This window comes from Oxyura jamaicensis, chromosome 5 (genome assembly GCF_011077185.1).
Source record: "Oxyura jamaicensis isolate SHBP4307 breed ruddy duck chromosome 5, BPBGC_Ojam_1.0, whole genome shotgun sequence".
Taxonomy (NCBI): domain Eukaryota; kingdom Metazoa; phylum Chordata; class Aves; order Anseriformes; family Anatidae; genus Oxyura; species Oxyura jamaicensis.
Genome location: NC_048897.1, coordinates 8431622 through 8451098, shown reverse-complemented (window position 1 = coordinate 8451098; position 19477 = coordinate 8431622). Strand labels below are relative to the sequence as shown.

Genomic DNA, 19477 nt, shown 5'->3' with positions numbered 1-19477 from the left:
GTTATCACTTGATATGTGACATAAACTGGGGCAAAAAAGATTCTTATTGCAAGTGTCCATTTTGATAATGGAGACCAAATGTTAAAACATAACAAAGAAACAAGTACTTTTTCTTTTTTTCGTCTTTTCTTCAACAGGCACTCCTCAATTGCACTGGGTTCTGAGCATTTGTTTTTAGATCTGAACTTTGAATGTGGTAATGTAACAGTTATGAGAAGCCAGGCACTTAGATAATACATGGTCAATGTATTTAAAGTCCTTGGTTAGCATTTTTTCTTTTTCTTCTAAAGGACGCATATTGATGATGTAAAGCACAGGTACCCAAGAGGTTAAACAGAACTACAGTAGAAAATATCAAACTTCAGCAACATGGATAATGGCAGTACAAATTACTGGAATGAATACAATGAAGCTCTTTGTTTTCATATAAGAATTAAAAGATTTTTCCAAATGTATCGAGCACATTCTTCACTACAGCAATGTCTGTTAAACTGGTGACCAGCTGTGCTGGCATTTTGTGTGTGTGTGTGTTCTGATCGTGTCTTTGAAATGGCTCTTCTCTTCAGGTAAACCATTCACCAGTCATCAAGTGAGAATGATTTTCAGGTACATCATATGGAGGCCATTGAATGGAAAGGTTGTTCATTTAAGTTGGATCCATACTGATGAAGCAGTGGTTTATAGCATTTTACCAGTCTCTAGGACCTTAAGGTAAATTCACATAGTCTTTTTTAGCATAACTTCCTGCACAGAATTTTTTTGCACCAATTGATTTTCAATCAACCCTATACTTAAAAGTGCTTAAGATTGCTCCTTTCTGGTTCAGAAATGTGCAGAGAGATTGAGAGGTTTGGATAAGTATGTTGGATTTGCATTTAAACACAAGCTTAACTTTAAGCAGGGCGCTATTCTCACTGATGTCTGTAGGACTACGGTAGGATCGTGTGCCTGTATTTAAGCAGTGCTCAGATGCTGTAATGAATCAGAACGCTGAGGCTGAGGTCTTCCATATTAAGAAAGAAATAGGAATTACTTGGCTGAGGTAATGCAAATCCAAGCTAAAATCCTACTGTGCTCCTTTTTAATAACCCATACCATTATTTTTAATCTATTATGTATATTTTTATTTTGTTGGCCATGTTTTACTGACATGAAGCCCAAGGATAACTTCCTGGAGAAATAAAATTATTAAAATTCTGCTTCCATTCCTGTCGCTGTAACTTTAGGCTTTGTAATCTGTGGGTGTTTTGGTACTTAAAGTATGGCATCACTGTGGGTCTATAGCGGCTCCCCTGTGCTGGATCAAGTCTCTATTTTTTTTTTCTTTTACAATGGGTGAGATGTGTTTAATTTATTGTAGGAAACTCTTAAAGATGCAAGATCCTTTTTAGAGGCTTCTACAATAGCCGTGAAGCACTTATTTAATCCCATTGAATGGAGGCTAGATTTACTAGCTGGGCTAGACATGATTTTTGTTCAGGAGTCATCTTGGAGTACATCGAAGTTTAAAGATCTTTGCAGAAAAACCACGGAGAAACAAAAGGAGTAAATTTTAAAAGGAACTTTGTCAAGGAGTTTTAGATGTTAAACAGATAGAAAAACCATGGTGGCTTGACTGAAGCGAGTGTTGGGTTAGCAGAATCGTTACAGATCCAGTGAGACATGCTAATGAGGCACTTTAAATGCAAGTTTGATGGAAAAAGGGGCAATTTCATACCAAAGTGCAGCAAGGTTACTGAATCAAAGAAGGTACACTTCAGTTCTGCAGATGGGAACAATGCTCCATTGTCAGATCCTTTTTCTTTTGACTTTAAACATGTTTTAACTACACTATTTACTAAATTGTACAATGTGGCTTGCCCACTGATTGAGAATTTATGACCAGAAACAAACCTGTTAGGGGAAAAAAGAAAAACTGAGTGTGATCCATACTGTAGCTGCATGAAATAGCTTGAATGGACTTAACCTGAGCACCGTGGGGGGTGCACAACATGTTTTTCAAGCCTAGGGGCCTGGGATCTGAGTTCAAATAGAATTTCGTCTTTCAATAACAATTTAAAAAAGGGAGAGTGTTTGCAGACATCTGTGGCCTCTCAACCTGTGTTAATATAGATGTCTCAGTTTTGTCTTAAAAAGCCTGCTTCAGAATCGTGCCTTGTCAACCCATCCAGCATGTGAAATTCCTCATATTGCATCATGCTTGAAATTCACAAACATCTTGTTTTACTTTCAATCATTACAGCTCTTTTGGTAAAAATAAAGACTAACAACATCAGTACTTGCCCCTACTGCCATGAAAAATCACAAACCTTTAGCTTCCGTGAAGGAGAACTTGGGCTCTTTTATAAGATCTATTGAACAGCTTTTGGGCAAGATTATTACACACAAACACAATGAAATGGCCTATTTTTTTGCCATGCTATTTTTTAACAGAATAAAATTCATTTGAGGAGAAAAACCAGACTTTTTCCTCATCTAGTGCAATAGAACCACGCTGGATAAATTACAGAACATGTTACTCCACCTTGGTGTAACAGAGCCTCAGAGCTAGAAGTTATAAGAAATTTCAGTTACAGGCATTTATTTATTTATTTATTATTTCCAAGACTGGAATTTGCCTGTAGCAAAAATATTTGATTTCACATATTGTGGAAGGTTGCTCTGCTGGGTTCTGGTTTTAACCTGCAACTTCCACTGGTTGCCACAGATGATCCTAGTCAGAGTCTGAAACCACAGGACTAGCATAAAAACAAACAGGACGGATGCTACAGCTAGGATGGAGAACCTTATCAGGTCTGTTCTCAGACCTCAGAATGGATTTTTATATTAGATGTCAAAAATTGTGTTAATTGTCTCCACATTTCGCTACCTTTTATTGGTAAGCTTCTGGTTTATATCTAGGTCTAAAAAGACTATCCCTACATAAAGGTTCTCTGTGTACTTTTTAAAATGAAAAATACATGGTATCTCGCTGAGTCCCCTTAAATTGCAGTGCTTTTTTGCAAGACTTGGTAAAGCACCTGTATAAAGTGGGAAAGCTTTATTTGAAAACTGCAATGGAAAACATCCATATGAAATAAAATCTATTAGATACACCATCAGCTGGAAAAGATCAGCTATAGATCTACATTTTTTCAAACTTCTATGGTGCTGCAAGCTGGGCTTTTGTTTTTGACCCTGCATAACAAAATTGTGAGCTGGGTTTTCACCATGTGTTTAGGTTTGGGACTGGTAATTATGAACCTTTAATATGTATTACAGGTGAGGCATTACATCTAGACACAATTACTGTGTATAGATGCATGTAGATTCATTCATTAAGTGCTTATTGCATAATTTTGTACTGTTTAAACACATTACTGGGTAAGTATCATATATGACTAGAATGAAAGCTTTCTGGTTACACATATGTATCTTTTTATCACAGAAAGTGCAGAAGTCTAGATAATAATAATAAAAATTGAAAACTAGGTGGCAGTAATAACCCAGCCATACAGCTCTCCTGTGAGTGATGATGGGATGACTCATACTTTTCTCAGGAATCCTGAGGGTGCTGCAGTCCCATGCTGAATGGCTTAGCTATTAACAAACGGTTAGAAAAAGTACAGGACCAAGTGTTCGTATGGGTTCATTCATTTAAAAACATAGAGTTAGAACATGATTTGCTCTAATTAAAAAAGAGTAACAAGAAGTACTGGATTGAATATTATAAGGTAACTAATTAATACAACTAAGCTTGTTTAATTGTTATATACATTAGAAGCAATTTCTTTCCTAATTGCAGTGAGTGACAGGAGAGGAGGAGCTATGATTACTTCTGAAACTCTTGTGTCTTGTGGTTGTGGCTTGGGGCCAGCTAGTATTTGAAAGTCCATAAGCAGATTGCTGTTCACACCGGTGGTTATATATAGCCTGTGGGGTGGGTATTCCTCTCATGCCGGGGTAAGCTAAAAGTGAGGGAAATCAGCAGAATTACTCTGTAGAAGTACTATTATTGGCTCTAAAGCTCCCAGGAGTTCATGGTCAACATCCTCATTTATTTAGAGACATGGACTGAGGCTACAGTCCTAGAAGAATTAGACAGCTAAGATTTACTGGCTGACTTCATTGTTTAAAAGCAATACTCTCCTTAGATTCATACAACTTAATTGCATTTGCAAAGAAGAATGTGATGTCCTTTTCTGGTTAGCCAAACTGCTTGGGTGGCAGGACTGGGCAGAAAAGTTTGGGGAATCCTTCATCTTAAATGTGGCTATCAGTCTGACGGTATTGGATATATCTATTTGCTTTATTCCAATAAATTGTCTTGTTTGGAACTGGGTCACCTAAATATTCTCAGAACTGTCTGAGCTGCGACAAGCTCATCTTGTTTCATGCAATATTGCAGAGCTTTGTTCTGTGTTTGATTTGAATTTATGTAGCTCTGCATATGACAAAGATCTTTTAATATCTGCTCCTTTTTCAACAAATAGTTCTGTGCTTTGAAAGATCTTGCTGTACAGGTTAACACCAGTTAATTCAATTCAATTCAGAATTTAACACACCAGTGGCACTCCTGCCTGTAATATAGATAAAGTTGATGTGTTTCCTCTTGTTCTTCAATGAGAAATTTTAAATACATTCTAACTTTTTCTGTGCCTTATTTTTTTTTTTGTCTAACTAGGATGTCTTTTTTTTTTTTTTTTTTTTTTTTTTAGGTATCTCAAGTCCATTTCTGTTACTACTTCTGTCCTTCTGAAACATGTACTTAGGATGGATGAGGTCATAACTATTGGTTATTGAAAAAAGGATGTGTTCCACATGGTATCCAGAGAATTCACAAAATATTTCTGTCTAAACCTAGCAGCAATAGAAAGGCATTCCATCTTAGCTGTAGGACTACTCGGTAGGTGGTGGGTACCAGTCACAGGAAGACTTGCTAGATAGTAGATAACAGTTAATGGTGAAATTTTACCTTAAAACTAATCACTCCTGTTTTCCAAAGCCTTCATTTTCATTCCTTTGAGCCATTCTTTATTTGCATAATAGTGAAGCTTATCAACCCTGTCTTTCTAGTGCTTTCTGAAAAGTGTGATAAGATTAGTTTATTTATACATTTTTTGCATACGTTCAGGTGTTCATTATGTTAGGAAAAAATCGGTAAGTCTTTTGTACCTGAGCCAAACTGACTCTAACCACTGCCAAACTAGATCTTCTGCAGGGATGGGAGGATTTTTGACCTACTCCTAAGGACATGGGGAATAGGATATGCTTGGGGTAACTTACTCATTCTGTGAGTCTTGTAAATAAGCACAGTTGGCACGCAGTGCAAATTTCTGCCTGTCTGGGGTTTAGGCGCTCTTAAGCAGTTATTCCCACTTTCATAGGTATGCAGCCAACTATATATACCTTAACTCTGCAGCTGAGAGCTTGCTTATAAGCACAAAAACAAGATGTGATTTTTTGTTTATCCGTATTTTCCAGGCTTAAGTGCTCTTGATGATGGACTCTTGGCTTGTTCTTGCTCTTCTGGCAGCTTAGACAAAAAAACTTTTCTGCAATGCTGGTAGCATGAGGTCAAACCTAATGCATACATCTGTGGACTTCTGCCCCAGCAAGTTTGCTGTCTTCTTTTGACGAACAGAGCTAAAGGTCTATTGGATATGTTCCAATGTTTTAAACTTCTCAAAAAAATATATTTCTACAGAATTATATTGTTGAGAGTTCCTGTTGCAATTTAAAACAAACAAACCAAGCTGCAATAGGTATGGTTATCAGCAATACAGAGAAGTTCATAGCAATTACTTTTATAACATCAGAGATCTGCTGAGGGTAATTAACATGTATTGCCTTAAGATCCCAGTACAATTTACACTTTACAATCACATCATAAATAGTAAGATATCTGTGATCTCTTTCATGTCTGTGGCTCTGCTTTTGCTTTTACTTAAGAGTGTTAACCAGATGACACTTTCTGTCCCTTAATTTATTCTAACAGCCTCCTGAATGCCAAAGCTCCTGTTGTTGGAAACCTTGTCTAAGAAAGGAAAAAATGAGCATATGTAATTTCTGGGTGAGTTTACTGGCTTGTGTTCTCTTCAAAACTCCATACAACTATATCTTGCAGAAGTCAATGTTACATTTTCCTGCAGAGGGGGATTGCAGAATCTTGCATAACGAAAGGCAGCTGAAGAGAATTCTTTATCCTTTCTGGGAAAAGCAGCAGCATCTTATTTGTAGGAAACCAAACATAAATAATTAACTTTAAACACTTGAAGTGAAAATACTTTTGGAGCTGAGGGACAAAAACTAATTTAAGTATATAAAAAGGAAATACATTTGTGTACTATTTCCCAGTTATGCTGCATAAATTAGTAAAGAAAGGTGCCCGTTTCAGATACTTGTGCATGGCTTTGAAGAAAATAAGTATACTTGCCTTAAAATGCAACATACTTCATGAAGCTTCTAATGAGCTCAGAACCTTAATTTACATGTCTGGAAGTCAAAGACTTTTTTTTGCCTTTCATCTCTGTAGGATCAGGATTGAACCCCAGCATTAATATTTCCGTAGAAATCACTTGTGCATTCCATCAAAAAGAGAAGTGAAAATTTTTCAGCAAAAGAAATATTTGTTTCTAAACTAGTCTTTTTTGGCCCTGGTTCAGTGAATGTGTAAGGATGGTTTTCATGGGCACACAAATCTTTAGGGTCAGGGACAAAAGCCGTTAAGATCTTTTTTTCATGTGGTGTAATACTAAGGTAATAATCCTGTCAATAGTGTGAATGGTGTACACTGATTGCAATGAATGCTTTATATATTCCAAGCAGGAAGGAGGCAATTCCTATTTCTATTTACAGAAACATAATCGGCATGCTTTCAAACCCTTCTGCACATGCTTTGTTCTAAGCACATATTCACCATGGTAAACCTACATGTAGTTACAGTTTTGAGAGTAGCTTCTACAGGATTGGAAGCCTTATTTTAAATACGTACCAGTTTGGCTGTTGTCTTAATGGGAGCTTTTATCTGCAAAACCTTCCTCTGAGCTATTCTCCTAAAGCAGGATAATATTACTAATGATATGTGTATTGGGTCTTAGGTAACTTTACAAATCTTTCATTATAAATGTCCCCAAAGTCTTGCCTACATAAGACCGGCTTTACACGGAACAGTAATCCAGTTTTTCCTGGGACAGCAATAGCATGACAGAAGATACGGGGAACACTTCAGGAGGCAGTATTACAGAGCTATTTCCTAGTAGAGAATCTGGCCAGGATCCTCAGGTTAACTTCACCATCTCCTGTGTATCAGGTCTTAGTGATCAGGTATGGGCAGGACGTGCCATTATTGTTCATTCTGAAACAGCCCAAGTCCTTGTAAGTAATGAAAGAGCAGTAGTAGTGGGGGCTGAACAACGTTTGCGGTATACATTCTTTTTGTGTTGACTGAACAAATGATGTTATCAACCTTTTTTTCTATTCTGAATTCTAAACACAAGCAAGCCTTTAATGCAGATCTAAAGTGGTACAGGTCTAAATAAGCCCAGTGTAACTTATTCTCCATTTTGGCTAGATTTATCTCAACATGCTTAAAGTGTCTTTATACCACTATAGCGGTGGTATAAATACACTGTGCTGAGATGCTGTGTATTATGCATATCTCTCTAACTTTATTAGCATTCTTTTGTATATAAATATTACAATCTGGTCCTGAAATATTTCTCACTCCCCCTGGAATCTGGATTTTCAGGCTGGAAAATTGCCTAAATTGCCTTTAAAAATAAATTCAGAACACTTCATGGATTTTTCTTACACTTAGATGATAGACTTAACATTTCTCTCATTATGATACTTAATTTTTTTAGTATATCATATGTTCTGTCAAATTTTCCAACAGAAACATTATGTGAGAACTGTATGGGATCTATACTCCTGTATTGAATGATTATTTAGCATTGTCAACTGTAGAGGCTTTTTTTCTTCTCTGACCTGATTAGAGATGGCAAATAACAATCTTTTCTGGAAATATAGTGGCCTGAGATATTCATCTTGATTTTTTTTTATTTTTTTTTCCTCCAGTATTTGACAGTTCGGGTGCTGAGCATCTGCTCAGTCTGCTTTATTGCTGTTCAGCATTTTGTTTGACTTTCAAGCAAAATATTCCCATTCTTCATTGCTGGTGCTCTACACCTGCTTTCACTGCTCACTTCATATATTCCTGGTAATTGGTAATTTTACCAATGATGACGTCCTGGAGAAAATTCTCATAGAATTTGATCAAACTAGTGATATTTTTTACAGATTTCTTTAGAAACAGAGTGATATTTCTAGTAAGATGTTCCGAAGTTGGTTCAATTAAAAAAAAAATAAAAATAAAAATACCACTATAAAATGGACATGGACAAAAAGGCTGCTTCTTTCTTCTTGCATCAGGAGGAAATTCCTCTCTTCCCCTGTAATCCAAACACACTCATATCACTGGTCCCATGCACTCCTGGCATTTTGCTGCTGTATATTTTTATTTAGTATGATACAGCTCATTGGAACAGATTCTGCGAGTGTCACCTATGCACTGAACAGAACCACTTCTGTGAACATCTTTTTAGAGGTGGATGACTTTGGTAAAGGACTCTGCTTTTGGAATATGATGCCCTAAATACATGAGTGCATTTGTCAGCAGTGCCTCTACATACCTGCAGCCACGCGACCCTAGCCCTTTGTGTCAGCAAAATTCAGCTTGGCACATTTGCTGCTCTGGGGCATTAGCTGAAGGCAGATCAGGGGGCCTGGGAGGGACACTGCCTCCCTGCAGAACAGCAGGTCTCTGTGGGAGCTGTCATGGAAGCAAGTGCCTCTCCTGCCCACACACTTCTCACAGCTGTTCCTGCAGGTGGAAATGCAGCCTATACGGATTCATCTACACCTCATTCCCTTAGAATGCAAGATAGGTGGGGTGAAAGTAGCCACTGAGCAGAGTTATTGCAATGACTCTTTTCTGCAGAATGTTTTCCCTTAAGTGTCAGTTTTCAAATGGAAAATATTTCATGTGCCACCACGAAATAGAGATACCGCAGAGTTAAGGAACGTTGTTCTTGAAAGCTGTCATGAAACAAATATATATGCGAGGTTATAAAAATGTGTTTTGTATAAACTGCCCTCTTTTAGCAAACATTTCACTTCCTATAATTGTGTGCGCTTTTGTTTGAACTTATCAAATATGTGATTGTTCTCCTTCTCCTTCAGGGAGATAAGAAATCCACCCTCCGGATATGCAGAATGATGTTGTTGTAATCACTCTTCAAAGGGAGATCCACAGTAAACAAATGTTAGCTTGTCGCCTCTGCAGCTTCTTTTGGTGAGCTGCAGAACTTCCAGAAAAAAGGCTGGAACTAAGGGGAGAGGAAAAATTTAGCTGTAGAGCAAGTAAATAATTTTCTTTTCTTCAGCCCAGAAAAGACCAAAATTTATCAGTCCATGTAAGAACACTTACCTCAAAATATATCTGTATTTTTTGTTTTGCCTCAGAATAGGTTGACTCTCTGAAGTTTGCCAGCATTACTACAAACCAGTAAGACTGAGAAATGAAACCATTCCATAAAGAAAAGGCTTGGACTAGATAATGTTATATAACAGCAATTGGATTCCAGCACCTGAGGTACATGGGAATTTTATTGTTGCTGTTATTTATGCTTGCCAAAATTGCATCCTCTCACCGAAGCGGCTATGCTGGCAAATATTTAAATGCAGACTATGACTTGTAGCCATCTTTTTTTTCTGCACAGTTCCTGAATGTGACCAGATTATTCCTGTGGAATCCAAACTGGTCAGCCCAGTTCAGCAGCGCTAGCCTGCAAGGTTTCCCAGCTTGCCCACGGAGCATATTTCATCTTTGTTATGTGGAGACCATCTCCGAGTTAAAAAGCTCACACTCTCCACTCTTCCACTCTAGGCCTAACAAAGTCATATAGTATTAACATAGGTGTGGTTGCTCTTTGAGACATACAGCAGAAACTGGGCAGGGCTAGGACTGCTGCCTTACTGTGCTGAGGGTCTGAATGCTCTGGAGGGCAGATGCAGAACATCTGCGAGCATGAGCTCACACATGACAAGCAGGAAAGTTGGTGCTTTGGTTCATAAGTTACTTATGTTCTCCCATGATAAACTGTTGCTTTTTCACATAAATGTGAGTGTGGAGGTGCCTGGCTCATTTCTGTATTCTGCATGCAGCCACGCTTGTGTTAATAGGCAAAAGATTTCTTCTCACAGCTGCTTATCACTCAAGAAGCTGAAAGAGCAAAACCCCAAAACCATCTATAGTGCAAAACCTTGTTTGTTAACAATATGGTCTCCCACAAGAAGAGATGGAAAATCTGCTCTCTGATTTCTTACCTGCCACTTTAGGTTCATGTGAGCTGGAGAGATCTGTACATCTTGTGAGTTGCTAACACAAAGAAAATCATGGTTTATAGACCAGAGGTTTGAAATTATTTTTTGTCGCACAGTTTGAATTCCTACCCACATCTGTTCTGTAATTTTGAAACTTTTGAGGTTTGCTGACCCATAACATAATCCTTATTTCATAATATAGATCTTTAAGATCACATGGAAATCAGTGAAGTTAGATGTCGCTTAAGTCACAGAAAGTTAAAACCAGCTGATTTAGATATTACAGGATTAAGCTACAATTTTTTGCATAATAACTGTGGGAAGAATCATCTTTCCTTTTTTTTTTTTTTTTTTTTTTTTTCTCCTCCTCCGATTTTGGAGCTCCTTTTGACAATAGTAGCTGAAAAAGTGTTGTATAGTAAATCAGCAAGAGGCAAATATTCATCACTATTGTCAACACTTAGCAGATCTCAGCCTCAGTTAGAAAAGCAGTTGTCTAATTGAATTGCTGTTCATGAAAGCAGTACTTCTGAATATGCTTGATCTTAGCATGTTTAAAGCCACTCTTAGTTTAAATACTTTCCTGAATCTGGGCCTCAGATTTTGAAGTATCTGGTTGCCTCCAGTTCTGCTGTGTACATTTTAACCTGTTCCAGGTTTCCAGAATTGAAACAAGCAACTGCTTCTTATGATGTTTGTGCTCTATTTGAAGCAGAGAGGTGGGAGTGACACGTAAAGATTCATCTTTGGAAAAGGTAAGGAAAATGTAGAACTGCAGCCATAAAACTTTGCATAGCTAGTGCTAGTACACATGGCAGCACCTGGGGACCAATGCCATAGAGTAAGAACTTCCTACATTGCCATGAAGGCTTCACTGAGAAGATGAATTGTGAACTATTGTATCTGAGTAAGACTGTATCTTCTCTGTTTTCTAATCCTCCTTATGAGAAGTGTTATTAACATTGAACTTAATTTACATTTGAAATAAGATGTAACCTAGCCAAGTGTTTAAGCAAAACTACACATACCCTTTGAGTTAAGCGTATACATAGGTATTTTGCAGATTGCTGTAATTATTTTGCACTTCTATTTTAAGATTTGGTGCTGTACTTTGAGTTAGAAATCTTACTCAGGACTAAAACCTGTCAGCTAAAATTAAAGATCTCATGTATTCTCAATGACTGTCATTGCCCCTGCACTCAGATCAAACAAACCCACTCAAAAATATAAATCCAAGTTGATTTTTCTTGCTTTGGAAACAAAGGCTCAATTGTCAGGATCCAAGGGTGTCTTCTATTATCTGAGCATTTTTTTCAGAATGTACATTGATTCATGTCCCTTAGCACAGTGCATTCTTTGTTTGATTTGCTTTCAACATTTTTGATGTAGATTATTATTTTTTTCTTTTCTGTACTAGGAAAGGTAGTTTCATTTTTCATCACTTTTCCAAAGAATGAAATGTTTGTCTTTGCAAAGTTTCCAGTGGATGACAATCCGTAGCATGTTAACTATTAATTCATTGGAAGGATACTTGGTGACTACAATACTGAAATGCAAACCTTGTCTCAGTGGAATATGGATTTCCTCTTTTTAAGTTGGTTCTGTTACCTAAAGATCAACAGATAGAAATTTTGTAAACTTTCAAAATTAGATCAACATCAGAGCACCCTCATCCAATTCACTTTTTAAGTGTTTAGTGCATCCAGGTCATTAGGAGTTGTAGGGGCTCAGTGATTTAAAAGTCTATTGCTTTTAAAGTGCTTGAAGATGTATTATGGATGCTAAATCTAAAGACAAAGACTAAAAATGTTGGGTTTTAATTGGTTTTAGCCAAACTTCAGTTTCATCGTCCCTGATAAAATGAGGCTATGGGAATTATCAGCTGCTATTATGCAACGAAGAGTTTGAATATTGGAACACGGAATACCTTTACACAGTTGCATGTTTTCTACTTGAGTCTTTACTTTTATGAAGGAGCATACAGCTACAGATATCCATTCTCAAAGAAATTCTGTTGCACTTGCATAACTTTAGCTGTTGCATTTAAAATTTTCCTAAGAATCCATTTTACTTTCTTGTTCTCACTTTCTTCAAATACCACTTGTCTACTTTTGCAAAATTAACTTGGGTAGGCATTTTATTCAATATGATGGCTTTATCTTCCTTGTGCTGTAATTCTAGCACAAAGAAAAGTGAGGAGGCAATTTTCTTCATTTTAGTAAGAGGATCTGTTCAAACCTTAAATTTCTCATACTCTTTGTGATAAGGCTTGCAATGTCTTGTTTGGTGACTACTGACAGATAATGCAAGAAAAAAGCAGGGGTACCTGTTTGCATGTTTACCTGCCATTTTAAACAAAAATCTAAAACATCTGGGAATAATTAACTGGAGTGAAAATCAAATTGGTCAGTCCTTCTTAGGAAGCAATCATTAAAAATAATACAAGTAAGCCTTGAAGTGGTTTGAACTCCCAGTGACACAGGTTCAGTTCCAGGAATCCAAAATGCAAATACTCGTAACACAGTTTCGTGGTCATTCCCATATTCTTCTGCTGTTCTCTCACCAGGAGATCTCTCAGAAACTATTTCCACTGAAAGGCGTTTCTGAATACTTCCACCCATTTCAGAGTGGAGAAAGTTACAGGTGTACATATTGTACAAACGCGCTGCCAGAAATAATTGTGTGTGACAGCCTGAAATCCATGATCTAGTTACAGTACCTAGCCAGATCTGCTGTGGACATAATACCACATTTTTTGGTTGCATGCCAAAATGTTCTGTGAATTCCGCCATCTTCACAGCCATTTAGCTAAGTGGAAGTATGTATATATACCTTTGAGAAATAGGGTTTGGTTTATATAAGACTTAAATAAGATCTGCAATAGCAAGGACAGACAGCACATTGTTAAGTGCAGAAACCACAATCACCAGAAAGACTTTGTTTTATTTACTGACCCAAACCACAGGAATTCTTCCATTACTTTCTTTCTATTCATGCAGGTACCATATCAGGATGGGCGAGCTGTCTCCAGCTAAGCAAATTAACCTATTGAGAAACAAAAGAGAATGCAAGTTAACAGGTTCTGATTTTGCCTATGAAAATGAGCTTCAGATGTGAGGTTGTGATCTATGTAAATTAAATGTAACCCCTCAGTATCAGAAGATAATTCCACTTGGGCCACTTAAGGCCAAAAAAACGTGCTAACGGTCCATGCTGCAACACCAGATTAAGGTACCTATTGTGTGAACAATAAATAAATAATTAATTTTACAAGCTTTTCTGTCCTCCATCTGTTACGTGAAATTAGAAGAAAAAAACTAGTGCAATGATTTCTCTCTTTCCTTTCACAGTGCTAGCTTGGAACTGCCTTTTGCCATTCAAGTTTATTGCTTTCTTGGACTTCAAATTGGTTTCTTCTGAGTGAAGCAAAGATTGTACTGACCTAAATGTCACTTGAATTAATGTATTCTTGTTTCAGTCTTTATTTTTCTCTTGGAGCCACTTCTAGCTTAAACTACCTTGTATTTCAGGGCTTGAAGACAAGGTCACAGTTACGCAAAGAATTAGAACTGTGGGACATTTCAACTTTGCTTTCAGTATTCCAAGAGGAACAATTTAAACACAGTGATTCCTGAATTTACAAAGCAAAATAACTATATCAGAAACTGTTACATGAAACCACTTGCTCAGTGATGTATTCTTCAGTGAAAGTGAGGGGGAGTGACTAGCCAAGCTATATAAAGAATAGTGTGCAAATCACAGCCATAGCTGGAGAACTCCTCGACCACGAGTAATTCTGCTGCTAATTTTCATCTATTTTTTTCTGATGAACATTCCATTCCCTTTGCAGAGACCACAGCTGTCCTGAGTCTAATTGCGCAGCCACATAGCCTCTGTCAGCTGTTTGTGAGTGATATATTGCAACAACTCAGTATGCACTTCTGCGGGTTAGAATCCTGACTCTCCTGGCAAGTTTCTAAAATCTTCATAGAAAAGCAAAATATTAATGTCTATTATCCAGAAATATTCTACAGGGAGAATAGGCACAATTATTAAAGTTCACTTACAATGAGTATAATCAAGCTGGTTATGTGGTCATGGCAATTTTCCTGGAAAACAAAGGCAAGAGGTACTATTCTCATATTAGCAGAGCTTTTCTAAAAGGTGGACTCTGATATGTTGTAGCATTCTTTCATTGGTGCTATTATTCTGTGCTCTCTGCTTTTTCACAGTACATTGCTACTTTTGGTCTTATTCTTCTAGAGTATTAGCAGAGCACGTTCAGCTATCATACAATCTTTCCATGAAATAAATAGATAAAATGACTATAAACAGCTAAGAAGGAAAAGAGAGGCATATAAACCAGATAAAAGGAGATGCTTTTGCTTTTTGTCTTCTGTTTATACTCAGTGTGTATTTGTTCACTTACTGACTAGGCCTCTTTCTTGTTCCTTGGAATATAATTTAATTGATCATCAGCCTGATGGCTCCTTATGAGATAATTCCATGTGCTGGATACTTTCTACATTAACTACGATGCCTAAAATCACTTTCTGTTTTCAACTTCCAACACTTAAAAATGACAAACTTAGCTGTTTCCTGTGTTATCCAGAGGTTATAGCAGCTGCAACAAAGAATCCCTAACCAATCTCCAGGCTGATTCATAGCCTCTTCCTCCTGCTTTGTTGCTGTTCTCTGACATAACATAGCTGTAGAGTACAAACTCAAACAATTTGCTTGAAATCATAATTTCTAAGTGGTTTTCCCAGTTAGAATATATCCCTGCTGTGTAAGAGGCTTTTAACCACAGCTAATAATTTCCTATGGGAGTTTGTTAGGTAGAAAATTAAATGAAAATCTGAAGTGTCTTGAAGTTGTGTCCACTTTTGTCTTAATATTGTCTTATCTGTAAGCTACTCATAAAAATTAGGAAATGGTTTGGAAAATTATCGAAGAGCAAAAATTGATTCAGTCATCTGCACATGGCATTATGAAATGATTTGCATAAGCTGTTCTGAATAGAAAATGCGGTAATGGTGATAATTCTGGATACATGAGGAGAACTGGCAAGATCTATGCTTATCTGAAATTTGATGTGTGCCTTGGATTAGGGTCAGAAGAAAGCTGGAATAAACTGTTTGCTTTTAATGTCCGGTTCCTTAAGAAGTTGGGTGGGTCCAACATCTAACAGTCTAAGCCATAAAGGAAAACTCTCTTATGTAATTTGCAGCAAATCCAAAGCTCCATCTAAAAGCTGTGGCTCATCAAACTCACAAGTGTTGTATTCAGGGAAATATGATGTTGCAATGCGCATTACATCAGTATTGCAAATACAGTACGCTTGGTACTGCTGTTGCTTGAAAGTGCTGACTTGTAATTTTTCATCTGGATCAACTGAGTCAGCAAGTTCAGTCTATTTGGAGCTGTTTTACTTCTACATCAATTCTGCTTTCAAGCAGTTGCAATGAAAATACAACACATTTCCTGCATACCTTAGCAAAACCTATTGTTTTTAATTTTACTTTTTAACTTGTGTACAACTGTGGCTCCTGGAAAAGGAGGAATCCTTTCTACTTGTTTTTGACAAGCAGTAGAGTCTAAATGTTAACAAACACCAGGTCAGTACTTGATTGCACTAAATGTGATAGGCAGAAGTAGTTGCAGGGACCCACCTGTCCATTCTTCTTGGATCTGCGATGTTGCATGCAATCAACATCCTGGAGTTGAGCTAGGATAGCCCATACAAACAAATTTCCTCCTGCTATAATGCGGACTGACCTGTGTTATCAGATGTCACTACTTAGACACATTGGCCTGGATTTCACCCTACCCAGTCATTTTTAAAATAAAGGATGAGGAACAACGAGGCAAAGGCATGGAAGAAGACCAAAAGAATATTGGGGTCACTTACTGCTGGCAGAGTTACTTTCTGTAAAGAGGTTCTCACAGATTCAAGCTGGTTGCATGGCCATATCATTAGGTTATTGGTGCCTACTGCTGTCTTTTCCCCTTGGACAATGGGCTGCACTGCAGCACACACTTGCTTTATGGTCTGGGAAGAGCCTGGAGTGGCATGGATTGAGAATGTCTGGCTAGTGTGTGTGCACACCTGCATTTCAGATACAGAGCTGAATGGCCACAGCTAGAAAAGGCCATGTCTGCATAAGAGTGGTTGCAGAGAAAGAGATGTCTTGCAAGACCTAGGAACGTGTAAACAAATGTTGTATAATATTGAAAGGGTTACAGCAGAGAGACTAGGCCAGGCTCATGAAAGTCACTTCTGTTGAAGAAACAAAACGTGGCAGATACGTGGGAGGAGAAGGGACACATCGGACACGGAGCAGGGGCAGAAGAGGGCAGAGAAACAAGTAATTGCAGAGAAATGCAGTAGAGGAAAATAGGCTGCCAATCTACAGAGCTAACATACCACTGATCACTGAAGCAACTTTATAAGCAACTTTGCAGAGGATATGTGCAAAGTAAATATGCAAACAATACTTCTTTTTTTTTTCAATGAGAAATTAGTTAAGTTTGGTGTATATATCACCAAAATATTTGAGAATATTTAAGAAATATTCTTTCTCAGAAATTATGAAGTTAGTAAGAAGAACTGTAGATACCAACGTGAGGGAAAAAGGCTGTATATTCACTTGGCAAAAGATGGGAACATATTTGTAAAGATGGTTTAAAAGCTTCTGGCATACAGCAGAGCATAGACTCAGAGCAAATATATTCCATACATCACTGGAGCCTAACTTGCAGCTTGGCAAATGTCCTGCAGGCTTGAGTTGGAGTTTTAAATTTGATCTTTCACTTGCATATTACCTGTGATTATGCAGTTGTTGTCTGGCTGCTTTCAAGCATTTCATGACTTGTGTGATTTCAGCCTACATTCTCTCTGCTTTGGAATCCCCGTGGCTTAACATTTTTGGTGAAAACCATGGAGGTCTTCCTATTTAGCAACCCCAAAAATGCTGATAGCCTGGTGAGTAAAGGATTTTCAAAGGCTCAGACAGCAGAAATAGGCAGCTTCCATATTTTGCTTCCTTATGTGAAATGAACCTGAATTCTTATACATCTCAAGTCTGCTGTTCATTTTTAATATTTTCACTGGAAAATGTTTCACTTAACCATAGTGGCTGTCAGTAGGAAAAAAAAAAAAAAAAAAAAAAAAGTAGATAAATGTTCCACATAATTAGTAGAAATCAGAGCTCTGTTGCAATGATTTTTGTCTTTGCTTTCAGTGTGTCAGCTTCCTTCCCATTCCTCTGAAAGAGTTGGTGCTGGCCTTTGCCTTTCACTAAATGGTGGCCCAGGTGGACCAGAGCTGCGATGCAGGCTGTGAGAGGATGCAGAGAGAGAGGGTAAGGAGTACTTGTGGAAGAAAGGGTGAGGGGAGCTTATGTCCATAAAGCAGTTTTCTGAACGTATTTGGGTCAAGCCACTTGCCGTTCCTGGTGTAAGAAAGAAAGATCCACCAAGAGGTACAGGGAGGGACTGATTTTTTTTAAGCCCCCATAGACAGAGGGCAAGTAAGGGTTATGTGCAGTGCTCCAGTTTTCTTTGCTCTGAGGAGGTCAAGAAATGAGAAAGATAACATTCATTTTTTCTCGTTATCATCTTTTGTCTTTCTGTGCAAAACGTTAGATAAAGTTTGAGTCATAACAACGTGGAGAAAGCTATTGCAAATATTCCTCATCTGGGTGCTAGATGGCGCCATAGATTAATGCTCCGGGCCTTTACCTAGGGATGTCCTGGGGCCAACTCAGCGTGGTCAGGTAACAACTTAGCAATTAGTTTGCTTGTGGGAAATTGGATCAGCAAAGATATTCAGATTCTTAAATCCTCCTGGTTTCCTAGACTACCCTGGACATCTTCGAGGACTCAGAAGTCTAGATGGAGCCATGCCACAATAAATGGGGCCACAGCCTTCAGTGGACACCAGTACCTGCTGTGCCAGGAACCTCTCACTTGCCCTGATTGTTAGACTCGAAAAAGATTGGTGACTCAAACAGCAGGTCATTCACTTGCCTTCATATATCCAAGTGGAGAAAAGTACAGCTGCTGGCACTGCAATGAGTTTAATCTCTTTCTGTCATCCACAGACTATTTTATTTTATTTTATTCTTTTATTTGTGATCACGTGTGTTAAAAAAAGCAAAAGAAACCAACAACCCATAATTCTCCTGGCAACACTGAGATATATTTCCGTTTTTTCGGGCTATTTCTGTTGTTGTGTTGTTAAAGGATACTCGCCTGGAACCATCCAAACTTTCCACTGAACTATTAAAAAAAAAAAAAAAAAAAAAAAGGCACAATAGAATAAACTGGAAAGCACATCTCTATGCACAAATGTCAGCACACTGTTGGACATGGGATTTGTATTCAGACAAAGTCTTGCTTTCTTTCTGGGAAAAAGACTCTTACTTAAAAACAAATGGTTTATAAAACAATGCAAAGAGACTGGGAAGACCACTTTATTGTGAAAAACTTAACATTCAAATAACACCATGTGAGAACTTTCAGTGGTCAGTGATGGGAGCAGCCACAAAACAACTTGGAGTATGATCGGGGGAACTAGAAACCACTTACTGGGGCTTAAATATTCAGCTCAAACAGATACACTGGATTGTGCTGTGGCCAGTATGCAGCAAGTTCAGCAATAACCAGCTTCAAACTCTTCATCCCCCAACCCTTCATCATCATTATTGGACACACAGCTGTTAGCAGGAAGACCAGTGAATGATTGGCCTAGAAAATGAGTTATCCTTTCATGTCTGGAAGGGTTGAAACATAGTGATGCCATCATCAGTCTCAGCTCTGTGGATATGCAAAAAGCCTCAATATCCACGCTAATCAGCTGAAATGAGAGGCAGGGTTCAGGTCTGCATGGTGGGTGTCCAGGCAGATGCCTCCCTAGGGCATCTGGTACGGCTTATGACCAGAAGCACAACCTGTGGCACAAGAGCTATGAGATAGGAGACCAGGACCCCATTGCTGCAGCTGGGGACAAGCAGTTCTGCCCCTCAGCGACCCTCTTTCTCTTCTCACCCTTTCTCTTTTGCTGGTGTAAATTCAGGCTCCTGGAGGCCTTGGCTTGCTTGTTCACTCA

General features: G+C 38.1%; 2 long non-coding RNA genes across 2 annotated transcripts; both read left to right on the top strand.

Moving 5' to 3' along the window:
• The first annotated feature begins 558 nt into the window (after positions 1–558).
• Positions 559–11114, top strand: LOC118168361. The gene is made up of 4 exons (XR_004751511.1): positions 559–711; positions 5978–6052; positions 9505–9634; positions 11022–11114. It is a non-coding gene; the product is annotated as an uncharacterized LOC118168361 (long non-coding RNA).
• A 2252-nt stretch (positions 11115–13366) lies between these two features.
• LOC118168362 lies at positions 13367–19082 on the top strand. Its single transcript, XR_004751512.1, has 3 exons — positions 13367–13596; positions 17610–17729; positions 18226–19082. It is a non-coding gene; the product is annotated as an uncharacterized LOC118168362 (long non-coding RNA).
• The last annotated feature ends 395 nt before the right edge of the window (positions 19083–19477 follow it).